The 14,748-nt window shown below is 33.2% G+C and overlaps 1 protein-coding gene across 3 annotated transcripts in view; it reads right to left on the reverse strand.

Moving 5' to 3' along the window:
* Window positions 1-14,748, reverse strand: part of LOC129953848 (uncharacterized transmembrane protein DDB_G0289901) — a 265,317-nt gene that overhangs the window by 138,880 nt on the left and 111,689 nt on the right. For all 3 annotated transcript variants that reach the window (XM_056067350.1, XM_056067349.1, XM_056067348.1), the window contains exon 2: window positions 12,849-12,883. The gene's annotated coding sequence lies outside the window, so the exon portion shown is untranslated. The remainder of the gene's footprint in view (window positions 1-12,848; window positions 12,884-14,748) is intronic.

Here is a 14,748-nt window from a genome sequence, read left to right on the forward strand (position 1 = left end):
CTAGAAACGAGCTCAAAATCATATGATAAATGGAAAAATTTATGGAAAGGCTTTGTAAGCGTTTAAGAACACCTTCTTAGAATAATAGTGGGGATACTATCCGGACCGAAAATTGTATGCATGTTGAAATATTATAGGACTCTCGCGAAGTAAGAATATTGTCATTGACATATTGACAACAAGCCTAAGGACCAGGATATTACGAATTCCTGGATGTGAAAATTGTTGGCTATATTTCGTTCGGATGCATTTTGTTATTAAGTCTTTGTTTGTAGAATATTTTTTCCATATAACATTTTAAGACTTAAAACCTTTAACATAATCTCCCATACAGACAGGGACTCACTAATAGAAATAAGACTTAGAAGAAACACTAGTCAAGACCGAGGGTCTTAGGAGGATTCGTAGGATTGAAAATGGTCTATTACAGGGAGCGGTGTATTCGCCGATTCTCTTCAGCATTTACACCAGCGATCTGATAGGTAGTCTAACTAGGGCAACTGCGTACTCCGACGATATAATTGCCTACAGATCAACCCGAAGGTTATTAGAACTCTCATCGAGAAGATTCAGAGATATTGCAACGACTTGATACTGAAAATAAACGTCCAGAACTCAAAGACAATTCTATTAAAGACTCCGTCGGCTAAGGCCACAAGATATACGTGCAAGATGGTCATCATTGATCGGCACGGTCAGCGTTAAACGAGCAAAAGCGTACTGAAGAACATCGGAATTGGGTTAGATCAATATTTATATTTATATATGCTCTGACTAGAGCCAGAGGAGCCTTCGGTCTGATTAAAAAGCAGTTTTACAGCACTTGACTTAGCCCAAGAGTGAAGGTAATTTGCTACATGGCCCTCATACAGCAGTAGATCGTTTATGGCTGTCCTGTGTGGTTCAATGTTGCCCCTTCTATGAGGGAGAAAAGTTTCGGGTGTTCGAGAGGCAGAGTTAATGACGCTGTACTGGGTTACATCGAACAGCCGAATCTTCCAGTGTTAATTATTTTAGAGGTCCTATGCAACGGCGCTTAAATCAACAGAATTGATAATTTCGTGATAAAACTCGTTCGAGTTCACATTGCAAGAGCTATGTCTTCAAACAACAATTTAATTTTCGGGGCGTTATATCCGAACGATGAGTATTTTAAAAGTGCATGGTTGAGTGGCTTCATTCCACCAGAGGCATTCCCCTTATTTGGATAGAAACGATCTGATACAGGATAGATTGACATTTCCGCTAATCTACTACGTTACACGAAGAACCTTAGATAGGCTATTCCTTTTCCACGGGACGTCATATTTAAGCCCAAACGGGACCGAATTGATAGGGTGAAGCAGGAGAACCAGTTTTGATGGCTTTAATCGGAACTTGATGAAATTTAAATATAGTATTAAGTATTATAGCTCAACTAAGAGTGTCCGTATGGGCCCAGTAAGTTAGTTGTAATCTTCGGTCGTAATTCTCGCGCTATTAGACAGGTTGAGTGAGACACCAGTTGGACGAAGTGTCGAATATATTGCTGCCGTTTAGGCGTCCGTATCAAATTATCCAAAAGAGTCTATTTCACGGAGTTCTGAAGAATTGGGCATCGCTTGGCATATTTTTTTCTTAAGGATCTTGGTTTACTCAAGAATTGAAGTCGATCGACCATGTTTTCTTATTGGGAAAGTTTGCAAGCCTTAATAAGAAGACCTATTATTAAGAAAATTTGAACCAGTTGGTAGCGTCAATTGATCGACTCACTTGTTGGTTGTTGTTTTTTTTTTTACGATACTCAATTACCCGAGATCGAGACGAGACTGACATGTTTCAATTTCGACGAGACTAAAATGAGGCTTGCGAAAGTTTCTCTCTTTATTGATTTTGTGTTATTAACAATTTATTTGCAACAAAAATTACTTAATGTTGAATTCATTTAAGTTAACATTGACTTCCTTTGATATTTGTTTTATAATTATTCTTGAACGATTAATTTAAGCTTCATCCTTGAGAGATAGCCGTTAATTTTAAGCGACCTACATTCTTCGCCCATTTTATATCTTTTTATTTTGCAATTGTCACAACTCACAGTGCAATCGGAAATGTTTAACAACAACAACAACAAAAATGATAACAAATTGTCTGTCTTGCTAAAATAAAACACTACAAAGTTAAAATTTACACAACTTGCAATTAAAATATCTTCACACTGCTGTCAAGAAGTTATAAATAAATTAAAAGTGTAGATATCGATAACGTCATTTTTTAGGAGACAATGGATCTTATGGGTACATCTAAATTTATTCGATGACATCGATTGAATTCGCAATGTTTTGTCTTTCATTGTCGCGTACTTTTTTTAATGAAAATAAATTTGCACCAATCATTCAACGAACACTTTAACGATCGAAGGCGTACAGCGGCGGCGGAGGTAGACGAAAGGTATCAGGAATAAAATTGAACTTGGAAGGCTTGGAGGGTCTTGTTTTGCACAAAGTGGCGTCATATTGTTGATAAAATTAAAAACCATCATGATGAGAGTAGTATGAGTATGAGTATATTAATAATTAAATTTGTTAAAGTGTTGCTAATTGGGTTTTATTAAACAACCAATTAGTAAACCAACTCGTTAAATTGGGAAAATGTGGAGACTGTACAGAATTTATATATTTTATGCAACCAGTCGTGTAGCCGAAGTAAATTATTATTATTGAACTAAAATTGGATGAAAAAAACTCTTTTTATTCCATTTTGAAATCAAGCATAATCAACTGTAGTTTTGTTTTGAAACATATTCAAAAAAAAAAACGAAAGAAAAACGCCAAAAGTTTCCAAGTTCAGACCTTGAACTAAATTATTGAAGAAGTCTGTCTATATGCGTCAATGTACTACAGATGGTAATCAAAAAATAATTGAATTCTATTTTAATATTTTATGATAAGGTGTGTTCCGTTGAGAACAAAAAACTGATATGAATAATAATTAATAAGGCAATCACTTCACTTTGCAGATAGGTTTGAAGCTGAATTTCATAACACATTTTAAATATTTGATCAGAAGATTTGAGACAAATTTATAAAAGTATAGTTTCAGAAATATATGTATTAGAGTGACCGCAATAAATCGATTTTCGAAATTGGGTCGGGACAACCCCATAAAATGATCAGTCTTTGCAGATTTTTAGATAGCCAAAATTTCAGCTCGATTGGATAACGCTTAATGGTGCCGACACACGCTTAAAATTTTCAAAAAACTCTCTTTTTTCTCTGTTTTGCGAAGTAAACTAGTCCTAGTTCTCAAACAACTGTCCCTATTCTCATTATTTATATATTAAATTAAGGACAGCTAATCAAATTTAATCAATAATTGTTGTGACTGTTTAATCCGCGAATTTGCACGTTAACCACAATTGCTCTCAATGAATCCATATTTTGAGTTGTTAATTATCCAAATAGCTAATCAGACAATATTGGATGATTCGCTCTATTTAACTAGAGCCTGTGACAAAACTTATTACAGATTCAGCAAAATGTGAACAAACTGGGTGTTTTTCTAGGGGTATGAAACTTTGAAATGGATTAAAACAAAGATGTTTTTTAATTGCGATCAAATTTGCTTTATTCGAATGATAAGCTTCTGTGACTGCCACGACTGGCTGTGATTTAGTCTTATCTGGAAGTTTAATTTTCGATGAATTTTTTCGACATTTATGGCCTTATATTGTCAATAACACAGCGAATGTGGCCCTCGAGGTGATCAATGGTGTCGAAGTTATTGATTGGCGGTAAATAACACGATGTTTTAGGCCAATTCACGGGTCCGTAGCGTGAAACTGAGGTCACCAAACATTTCTTTCAATAAATGAACTGTGGCACGGGGTGTGTGACTTGTTGCTTAACGCCGCCGTCTTGTTCAAACCACAGTTGCTGCATATCATGGTCGTTTAATTTATGAAAGGTTACCATAAACTGTCATTTTTCGGCAAGTACCTATATCCTTTACACCAAATATTATCATACTTCAAATATGGTAGTTTTGTTTATTGACATTACCATTCAACCAAAAGTGAATTTTATACGTATTTTGAACAGAATCATGATTTTCAAAATATATTTGCAAAATTTGGAAGCGTCGTTCAGGCGTCTTTTATGTTGGAATGCGGAAAAAACTAAAAATAAATCACTTGACAGCTGACAAAATGGCCGCCAGTTAAATTAGTGTTGCCAACTTAAAGTTCTATAGCTCTTGTAAAAAAAAAAACCCGTTGTATTGAATATTTGCGAGGAGAATAAAAATCTGTTTAAGTTATTTAATATGCTTGGAAAAGTTTTGTTTAAGTTATTTAATATGCTTGGAAAAGTTTTATGATGAGAATGCTCAAAATTATAAACTCTACATTTGATTAAAATGTGCATTTGTGAAAAAAATCAAATGTGCGTCTAATTATTTTGGAAGAACTAGAAATTTAAGCCTAATTTAAGTGTTTTAAGGAACTTTTTGTAAGAAATAAGTTTTCTCTTTTAGCAATTTTGTTTGTTGGAAAAAATAAATAATCCAAAAATTAAATATAAAAAAAATATTCAAAAAATATATTAAAAAAATGAAGTAAAACATTTAGAAAAAAAAATAAAACAAAACACATTTATATAAGATAAGAGGGTGATTTTTTAAAAGCTATAGGAAAGTTAAAAAAAAAACCATTCAGAAAAATGCATTAAACTATAGGAAAGTTTAAAAAAAACACATACAAGTCAGAAAAATGTATGAAATATTAATTTGAATCGATAGTACGGTCCATATAATTTAATGTTTAAAGATTATTTCATGCAAATGTGGACCTTGACTGCGCCTCAAATGGTCCATCCGCTTAGTCCAATTTTGGCATACTCTTTTCAACATTTCGGCCGATAGCTCACGAATAAATGCTTCAATGTTGTCTTTCAATGCGTCAATTGAAGCGGGCTTGTCTGTATAGACATGAGCTTTAACATAGCCCCACAAAAAATAGTCTAAAGGCGTTAAATCGTACGATCAAGGCGGCCAATTGACCGATCCCGAACGTGAAATAAAATCTTCACAGAACTCGCCTCTTAATAAGTCCATTATTGTGCGTGCTGAGTGAAATGAGGTACTGTATTCTTAAAACCTCATGTCGTACAAGTCAAGCTCGTGCATTTTGAACAAAAAAAAAAGTTGGATATCATCACATGGTAGCGCTCACCATTCACAGTTTACGATTCGCATCATCTTTGAAGAAGTACGGTCCAATGGTGCCACTAGCCTATAGGCCGCATCAAACTGTGACTTTTTCTGGATGCATTGGTAGCTCTTGGAATGCCTCTGGCTGATATTTCCCCTCAAAATCAATAATTCTGCTTATTTGCGTACTCATTGAGCCAAAAATGAGCTTCCTCGCTGAACACAATTTATTTGCATGGGTTGTTCGTTTCTAAGACCAAACTGAAGATTTTTGACAGTGAAACAAAACACGAAACGTGCGTCAGCTGTTTAAACCAGTGTTGCCAAAAATATATTAGATACAAAATAACCCTTTATATAAGAGGCATCCTCGCCAAATCAGAAAGTTTTAAAAATTTTAATTTTAGATAATATTTTTAATTTGTTGATATTCTTAAGTACCCCCTAAAACATGCCTTCAAACAAATTTGAATTTTTCCAAAACAAATATCGAATTTTCAAAAACCAGCTCTTTTTTGTAGTTTTTTTTGCTCGTTACTTTTTTAATAATGGTCGAAATTGATATGTAAAAATAATTTTTTATAAAAACATCTATTTAAAAAAATGTTGTTGCTAATTTGTTTCTATCTGTCAAAATGTTCTGTTCAAAAAAAGTTGTTTATTTCGAAAATAAAATGTATTTATTTTGTATTGAGATTTTTTAATTTTAAGTTCTTAATCGCGTTTTCCAAATTTTGTGTATTCATAGTTTTTTTTTTAAAATGTTCTGCTTTGAACATCTATCTATCATTCAACTTTTAAGCCCCCTTCGGTAAGGGGTCTTACATAATTACTATTTTGTATCGATTATTAAAAGTTAAAGTTTTGGTCCGCTATAAATTATTACAAGTACTGATTTTTTAAACTCTGTACTTTATTTTTACTTATAATACATTTATTTTGATATAATTTTAACCAAATAGAAACTCAATTGAAGTAAACCAAGGATAATTTTATCTGCCGTTTTTTAGCTTTTAAATCGATACAAAAAAGTAATTAAGTAAAGCTCTTCATTGAACTGGTAAGTGTCAAGTGATTTATTTCAAAAGTTGAAGGTTGGAAAGAAGTTCAAAATGATAAGACGGATACACAAAACACGGAAAGACAGAAACACGATTTAAAACTTAAAACAAAATTATTTGAATATTTTCGTTATATTTTATCCTCAAAAGGGCATCTAAAAACGGAAGTTTTTAATTAAAAAAAAATATATTCCGACCATTATTAAAAAAGTTACGAGCAAAAAAAAAAAAACAAAAGAGAAAAGCGTTTTTTTTTTTTCAAATTTGTAGAAATAGTGATTAAGCAAATTTAAACATTTATCAAGAGGGTTCTAAAAACAGATTGAGAATATCTGAAATTTACTTTTTGAAACCCTACAAACAAATATTTTATAAAAAGATAAGACAAAAATAGAAAGAATTATAAAAACTTTCAGAACAAACATTATTTAAAAAAAATATGAAAGAATAAAATTCTTTTTGCAAAACATAAGCTTTAATAAAAAATCTTAACCTTAACGAGGGAACCAAATGAAATTCAGTACTGACAATTGCTTCCTATCTCAATAAAAGCTCTATTAATATACTAAGTACCTTTATGATCAAAAATGTTTGCAATAAGGCAACATCATAATATGTTTCCCAAAAAATACAATATTTTTCATCCTTGACAACAAAAATAAACATCTTTTTAAATATTAAATATTTTTCAGAATTGTTTAAATATTTTGCACAATTTTATTCTCAGTAATCTTAAAACTTCAGACAGTTTTACATTTAATAGTTTAAAAAATGAGAAAATTAAAAACAAATATACATATTTCTCTTTAAGTTTTCAAACTCTTCCAAAGAAACTGACCAAGTTTCAAGTCCCAAACAAATTACTTCTGCATTTTTGGGATATGATAAAATGAAAAATGTAGTTAAAATAATCATAATTTCAAATACATAAATTTTGAACCATATTTTAATAGTCATAAATTGTTAATAGTTTTTAACAAACAGCAAAATAATTAAAAATTTTGGATTAAGAGCACTCAAAAATGTCCTAAGTTTCCTATAACGATTCCATCGAACTTTTCAGTCAATATTTACCAAGCGTACCCAAATACATTTTGTATTCAAATTGTCACAAATTATGTTAATTATTTCTTTTGCAAATGAACAACATATGTTAAACAAAAAAAAAAGTTAATTTAAATTTTACATGAAAGACTGAAAAGATTTAAAAAATAAGATACATTTTAGTATTTCATAGAAATCTAAAAATAAATTGTTTTCTTGTTTACTATGCGACATAATAGAAAAATTTATTAGAGCGAATTAAATAATGTGGGCGATATAATTAATTCTTATCTATATCTTGTGATGCAAAAAAAAAGAAATAATTCTCTTTACCGTGTTTGAGATAATGAAAACAAAAATGAAGAAATTAAAAACAAAGTCGAAAAAAGGTGTGGTATTTAGTTTGTTTAATAATCGTTATATCGTTGAATAAAAATAGAAAAATACACTAATCACTACCGATAACTACCCATTGTTATCCTTGGAAAATTGGAAATATCCTTGGAAATTGAGAATCGCACTAAAGCAACAAATGTTAAAATAAAGAAGCCAGGTTTTGCAGTACGCAAGAAATTTGAATAAGAAGTCCGATTGAAAAGTTATGAAATTTATTGAATAATTCAAATTTTAAGTTGAAGATATTTTGATATCAACTTATGAAGTGTAAATTTCTTTTTCCCAACTCTGCTAGATTGTATCATTCTGCAAGAATCATAAATGTTCCTTGTGTATGACAATACATTCTTGAAAATTGCAGCAAGCCTTTTTATAGATTTTATCATTTTCTCGGCATTTAGGTTATCAGTAAAGAGGCACAAAGTACTTAATCCCCGCTTTGAGAAGCAGCCAGAAAGATGTACCTTTATTCCATGTTTTACGGCCCGCTGAACAAGCCTATTGGTGGAAGTTGGCCAGGCTCGAGTGAGGACAGAACGTGTCCATGTAGAACATTCATCAATAAAAATTACATTTTCAAAATCTCTATCAATATTCTCATGCGTACATGCGAATCGCTTTGTCACATGTTTTTCAGTCGACAGAGGCTTCTTTATTGTGTTGCACCATTTCAGATCATGAGTTTGAAGAAGGGTTCGGATAGTTTCGTGAGATATGTTTAAACCTTTTGCCATTAATTTTGCTTGTCCTTGCCGCACTGTTTCACTATTCTTTTTTCATCTTTTTTGTTAACTTGTCTTATCGAACCAAGTTCCTGTTAAATTATCGACATTTTTAGCTACTTTATATTGCTCTATCCACTTCTGTATAAAGGCCTTCGACTTTTTCATATATTTAGCAGCCGCTGATTGCAACATTTTGGAACCTTTCGGGTGGATGCAAAGGAACACAGCTTCGCAACGTGATGCGTACTTAGCACTCATGGCATTTAAGGTGATTTTCTTTTCAAAGATCAACGATAACTGAACCTTTGTTGACAATGCATCAAGAACAAAGCTTCCCTCTATCGGCTCGCGAAGGAATTAGAGCGAAATCTTTCATTAATTGTCGGTAAAGTCGACCACGCTCTTACTTGACAGACTTTATACAGTCTAGTCACTCCCTATCACATAACTGAATTTCATAATTGAACCACACTAAGAATGGTTATTTTAACACATAACATAAGAAAGTGGGTGGATAGCACGCCCCTTTCGATTTGTTTCTTTCTTTGCACGACAAGTTATTCTATTGTTTGAAAGTGCTTTACAATTTTGATCGTGAGATTTATGAAATGTGATCTTAGAAATCTGGTAAGTTGCATGTCGTATTTTAGGTTAATAACTATTACAAACTTTTAAGTTTCTGGTTTATATTAGTAAGGAAGTTAAAGGACGGTTACAAGATCAATTGTGCGAGTAGATCTAAAACTTGGCTACGGACTTCTACGCATTTGATCATGACATTTTCATCCTCAAATCATAATATTTAGAAACAAAAGAAAAGTAAAAGTGGAAAGTACAAGTAATTTTATTTTGTTCAAATCCAAATCTAATTAAAAATATAGACTGTCATGCTATAGGTCTTGGGTTTAATCTCTACCACCTAAAGTTTTGGTTCTTGGGGAGAATTGACTAATCTGTAATTCCATGAAATTCCTTAAATTAGACGTTCGGATCTGGGTCAAAATTGTAGATCCCCTCCATTCCTAAAAATTAGACTGGCACACTGGAATAGTTGAGAGTATAGTAAATCACAAGGCCTTATTTATCTAAGGACTGTTCCTCCACCTAATTTATTTGTTGTTATTTAAAAATATGGAAATTGTGTTTTATTACTAATTCCGAATTACAAAAAGCTTCTGATATAATTGCACCAATCCTTGAGGCAATTTTTACCAGCTGTCTTTACCTGGTCCATGTTCCCTCGGCATGGAGAGAAGTTAAAGTTGTTTTTATACCTAAAGCAGGTAAATGCTCCCAAGTCAATCCTAAAGATCTACGACCTATAAGTCTATCATCATTCCTTCTTAAGACCCTGGAAAGATTGATTGATATTCATTTAAGGGCACGTATCGATACAAGACTTCTGTCTTCGTCTCAACATGCCTACTGTAAGGGTAAATCGGTGGAAACAGCATTACACACTTTAGTACACACCATCGAATATTCCCTCCATCATAAAGAGTTCACTATGGTTGCTTTCCTTGACATCGAAGGTGCCTTTAACAACGTGGACACATCTGCAATCACTTCTGCACTGACATCTCTAAATGTAGAGAGTTCGCTTCGGGAGTTAATTCATTTAATGCTTACTAGCAGAATAATTAACTCAAAACTGGGCAACTCTTCTAGCAGACGATTCGTTAGTAGAGGGACACCGCAAGGTGGTGTTCTATCCCCTCTCCTCTGGAACCTAGTGGTGAATGAAATGCTAACTAGTCTGGATGCGGAGGGTTTCAGAGTGATAGCCTATGCGGACAACGTTGCTATAGCAGTTTCAGGAAAGCATCTTAACATCCTAAAAGAACTCTTACAAAATGACTTGGACAGACTAATACTTTGGGCTGATCGGTGTGGACTGGGTGTTAACCCACACAAAACCAATCTGGTCTTATTTTCGAGGAGATACAATATTCCATTTGTCAACCCTCCCTATATGAAAGGAATCCAATCAAAATTCTCAGACGAAGTTAAATACCTGGGTCTTGTCTTAGACAAAAAACTAAATTGGAAACGCAACGTACAGGAAAGAGTAAAAAAAAAACTACTGTAGCTCTCTTTTCTTGCAAAAAAGCTATTGGTAATAAATGGGGTTTACAGCCCAGAATCACGCATTGGCTATACACATCGGTAATCAGACCGATTTTAACGTACGGTGTGGCAGTATGGTGGACTGCTTTAGAGAAAGGTATAAACAGGGATAAGTTAAATAAAGTCCAACGTTCAGCCTGCCTGTGTATAAGCGGATCGCTTCGCACGACCCCGTCTGCAGCACTGGACACCTTGCTCTACCTTACAACTCTTGACATATTTAGCAAACAAATAGCTGCAAGCTCTGCTATTCGCCTCAATGCTTCGTTGTAGTGGACTAACAACAACATTGGCCACTCCGTAATTCTAAGGTACTTACAATCAATTCCAAAGCACACAGACTACACCATCCCCCAACTACAATTCGACAGAAACTTCCAGATTTCTATACCTACCAGATGTTTTTGGAAGGATAGGACATTCTTGGAGGATGAGTCAATCCATTTTTACACAGATGACTCAAAAACAAAAGAAGGGGTTGGTGGAGTTGTGTACTCTGAACGATTGAAATTAAGTCTCTCATTCCGCCTTCTCAATCGCGTGTTCCAGGCGGAATTTTCGGCGATAAAAGAAGTCTTGTCTTGGCTCAAAGAAAACGTGATATCAATATCTGATATCCGTATTTTCTCAGATAGCCAGGCCGCTATCAAATCTCTGGGCTCTGTCTCTACAAACTCTATAACAGTCCATAACTGTCGATCATCTCTTATGGAGATGGCGCAACAGTTTAATATTCACCTTTGCTGGGTGCCGGGTCATAGAGACATTCCAGGTAAGGCAGATGAACTCGCCAGGAACGGTACAGTACAACCCATCCTACCACGTTTGGCAAGTACTGGCATACCAATCGCTACTTGTAAACTGCTAATAATGCAAGACGCTGTGAGGAGGGCAGGCACCAGGTGGAACCAGGTGGTCTAATAGGAAAGCACGCCACGAGACTAGGCGTATGACTTTTGAAGAAGCTGTATGGACGAGGAAGAGGAAGAAACGGTTCTTCATCTTCTCTGCACTGCTCTAGCTCGAAAACGCAAGAATTACCTAGGAGAATTCTTCTTTAACGATCTAAACGACCTAAATCATATCGGTATAATCAGCCTCTCACGTTTCGTAAGGGACTCAAGCTGGTTCCATTGAGCTTAGGAGGGAGCCTCAAGATTCATGTGGTATCACAATGGGCCATTAAACTGGCCTGAGTGTGTCCGTTTCCATCTTGGACAGCCACTATAACCTAACCCTAACCTAGTTAGGGACTTATATGCATTTGATCATGACTCTGTTAATTATGTTATTTAAAAAAAATGATGATGAAATTCAAAAAAAGCATATTATTTCAAAAACAAAAGAAAAATTAAGGTGGAAAGTATAAGTAATATAGACTGTAATGCTAGAGGTCTTGGGTTTAATCCCTACCACCCAAAGTTTTTTTTTACGGGTATTGGTTCTTGCGAAGAATTGACTAATCTGTAATTCCTGCCATGAAATTTCTTAAGTTAGACGATAATATTTGGCTCAAAACTGTCGGTTCCCCCCATCCCTAAAAATTAGACTCGCAAACAGAAATGGTTGAGAGTATAGTAAATCACTAGGCCCTATTTATTTACGGACTGTTGCTCTGCCTCATCTATTTGTTTATTTAAAAATATGAAAATTGTGTTGTTTTACTAATTCATATTATTGACACTAATCAACGAACCGCCACTGTTTACAAATATGTTTGTCAATATTTTGAAATTTCCTCTTCTAAATTTATCTACTTCCATAATAATTATTCCAAAAGAATAAACAATAACATTTTTATCAAATTTTAAAAAAGTAGCTATACCTAAGAAACTAAAATCACTATAATGTACTCTCGTATCTATTAATTTGCTTCAACTTTCCAGACTTAGAAAAAAGTATGTTTCTTTTTGAGTTTTTCGTGATAATAAATTCCTTGTCACGCCCTCCCCGTCTTTTTGCCTCTAAACCTCATTCTATGACTCTCGGTGTTGAGGTTTGTTGTTGTTATTTCAATTTCAATGTCTTGAACATTTGCATTTTGTGTATAATTATCAAGTTTGGTTCGTATATATAAATACTTATAAGTCTTATCGCCTCGTGCTCTATTCTCCCACAAATTAAAAGAAGTAAAAAAACAAGCTAAGATTTCTACTGCTACTGGTGTTGCTGTATACTGAAGAGGCCTTGAACGTCCTTGGAATGAAATTAATTCCACCCATATCCAAGCCTAACAACATATACACATTCTGATTCTTTTCCATCAGCAGCGTCTTCACCTTCATCCACCATCTTTTCTTCTACTTACCTTATTAACTTTTCCGCACGATGTTCATTCGAAGTCTGAAAGTTAAGAAGGAAAAAAATTAAAAATTAATGAATGTATACATTTTTATTTCTTCGAATTAAAAGTTTAATGTTAAAAATTTTATAGATTCTTATGATTGTTTATGTTTATTTTTTTCTTATCTTATTAACAAATTGTAGTAATAATAACAATAAATGAGTTTCCGTAAAATTTGAAAGTAAAACAAATTTTATGGCAATTAATATATTAATGGTGTTCATTTGGTTCTCAATTAGATATTATTGAACTCATTTAGGTAGGCAGGTCTATTAAAGGTATACAATCGGACCTGAGATAAATATTTAACTTCGATCTTTATTGAACAAAAAATAAAAATAAACATAATGTGCAAACATTCATATATACTTCAAGAAACGATGACGTTAATGATTGTTATAATCAAGATTACGTGGTCTTGAGATCGAGGACTACCCATAAATTTGTATATTACATTATGTATATTCATGTAAATATGAGTTTGTGTATTTGATATATGTATATGAAAATATTATAGGAAATTAACATCGTGTGTCGTTCCGGTAAATTACATTGGAAAAAAATAAAATGCAACGCTTAATTTGACATAAGTGATTTATTAAGCTTGAAATGTTGTTTTCTAGAATGTAGGTGTTTACCAGCTTAGAAAGTGCACAGAGGGAGTTTTATATTTGAATTCTAAATTTGTAGGTACATTAAAGCGGTAGCTGTAATTTTAAGGAAATGAACCTATTTAATAAAACTGTGTGCTACATTTTCAATGTACAATGATTTTAAAGTGACCTAGAAAATTTTCAAATGCTCTTAGCTTTCGAAAATATAGATTTTTTAATATTTGTTTGTTTTTTATTAATTGCATATTATTTACGCTTTTTGAACTTTGATGGCAGTTTTAGGCAATGGTTTTTATTTACTACCTCTACTATTACAGAATTCGTCGAAGTAGCTTAAATCATAGTTTTAACTGCTTTCCAATTTTTTGTTTCATTAGAAAACTCTATTAATGAAAGTTGAACGAATGTCGGTAATATTCCCTGCACTAGCGACATTTTGTTGAACTTGTTTGGTATTACTGAAATCGCAAAACTTTGGCAGTCTATACAATTTCGATAATCTGTCATTCGAGATAATTTCAAGACAAATGTGAAACTAATTTTTAGTAAAACAAAAACAAAATAATAGTAAACAATAGAAATCACAAAAATAATATATAAAAGGTTTCAATATTTATTTTTAAACGTTTTTAGCAGATTGGTCTCTTCAACTAAAAAGAAGTATACTAAAGAATTCATCTTTTGTTTACTTTCAAAATTAGTACATTAAAAATAATCATCATCACTTTTTGTTCCTTTATTTTTTTGTATATTGAATTATTTGACATTTAGATGTCAAAAATTGACAACGTCGATAAGTATGTTTTTAAATGATAAAGTAGTTCTAGAAATTGACAATGTAAACTTCATCCGGCGAGTTTCATAATTAAGTGTTTCCACGAAATCAAAAGGTCAGTGGCTAGAATTCTGGAATTGACATTTCTATTTTATGAGTTCTCTTTATCGTTTTTCAGAGTATGGAGGGGTACAGAGTCTGTGATAGCCCACACACTATTGATCTGCCTACAGTATGTTTAAAAGTACGAGTGCAGTGGTAAAGTTCTTCGGATGCAGTGCTGTATTCGTTTTGCGTATTCGGGTCATTGTCTTGCTGGAATACAAAACCTTCACCGATTAATTGGAGTCCAGATACCAAAATGTGGTCTTCCAATATCGTTTTATAGACTTCTTTATCTTTTCTTCCGATCACTCGTGTTAGGACTCCTACTCCATCGAAGGAAAAACTTCCCCCCACACCATTACTCAACCGC

Source organism: Eupeodes corollae, chromosome 1, assembly GCF_945859685.1.
Source record: "Eupeodes corollae chromosome 1, idEupCoro1.1, whole genome shotgun sequence".
Classification (NCBI taxonomy): Eukaryota; Metazoa; Arthropoda; class Insecta; order Diptera; family Syrphidae; genus Eupeodes; species Eupeodes corollae.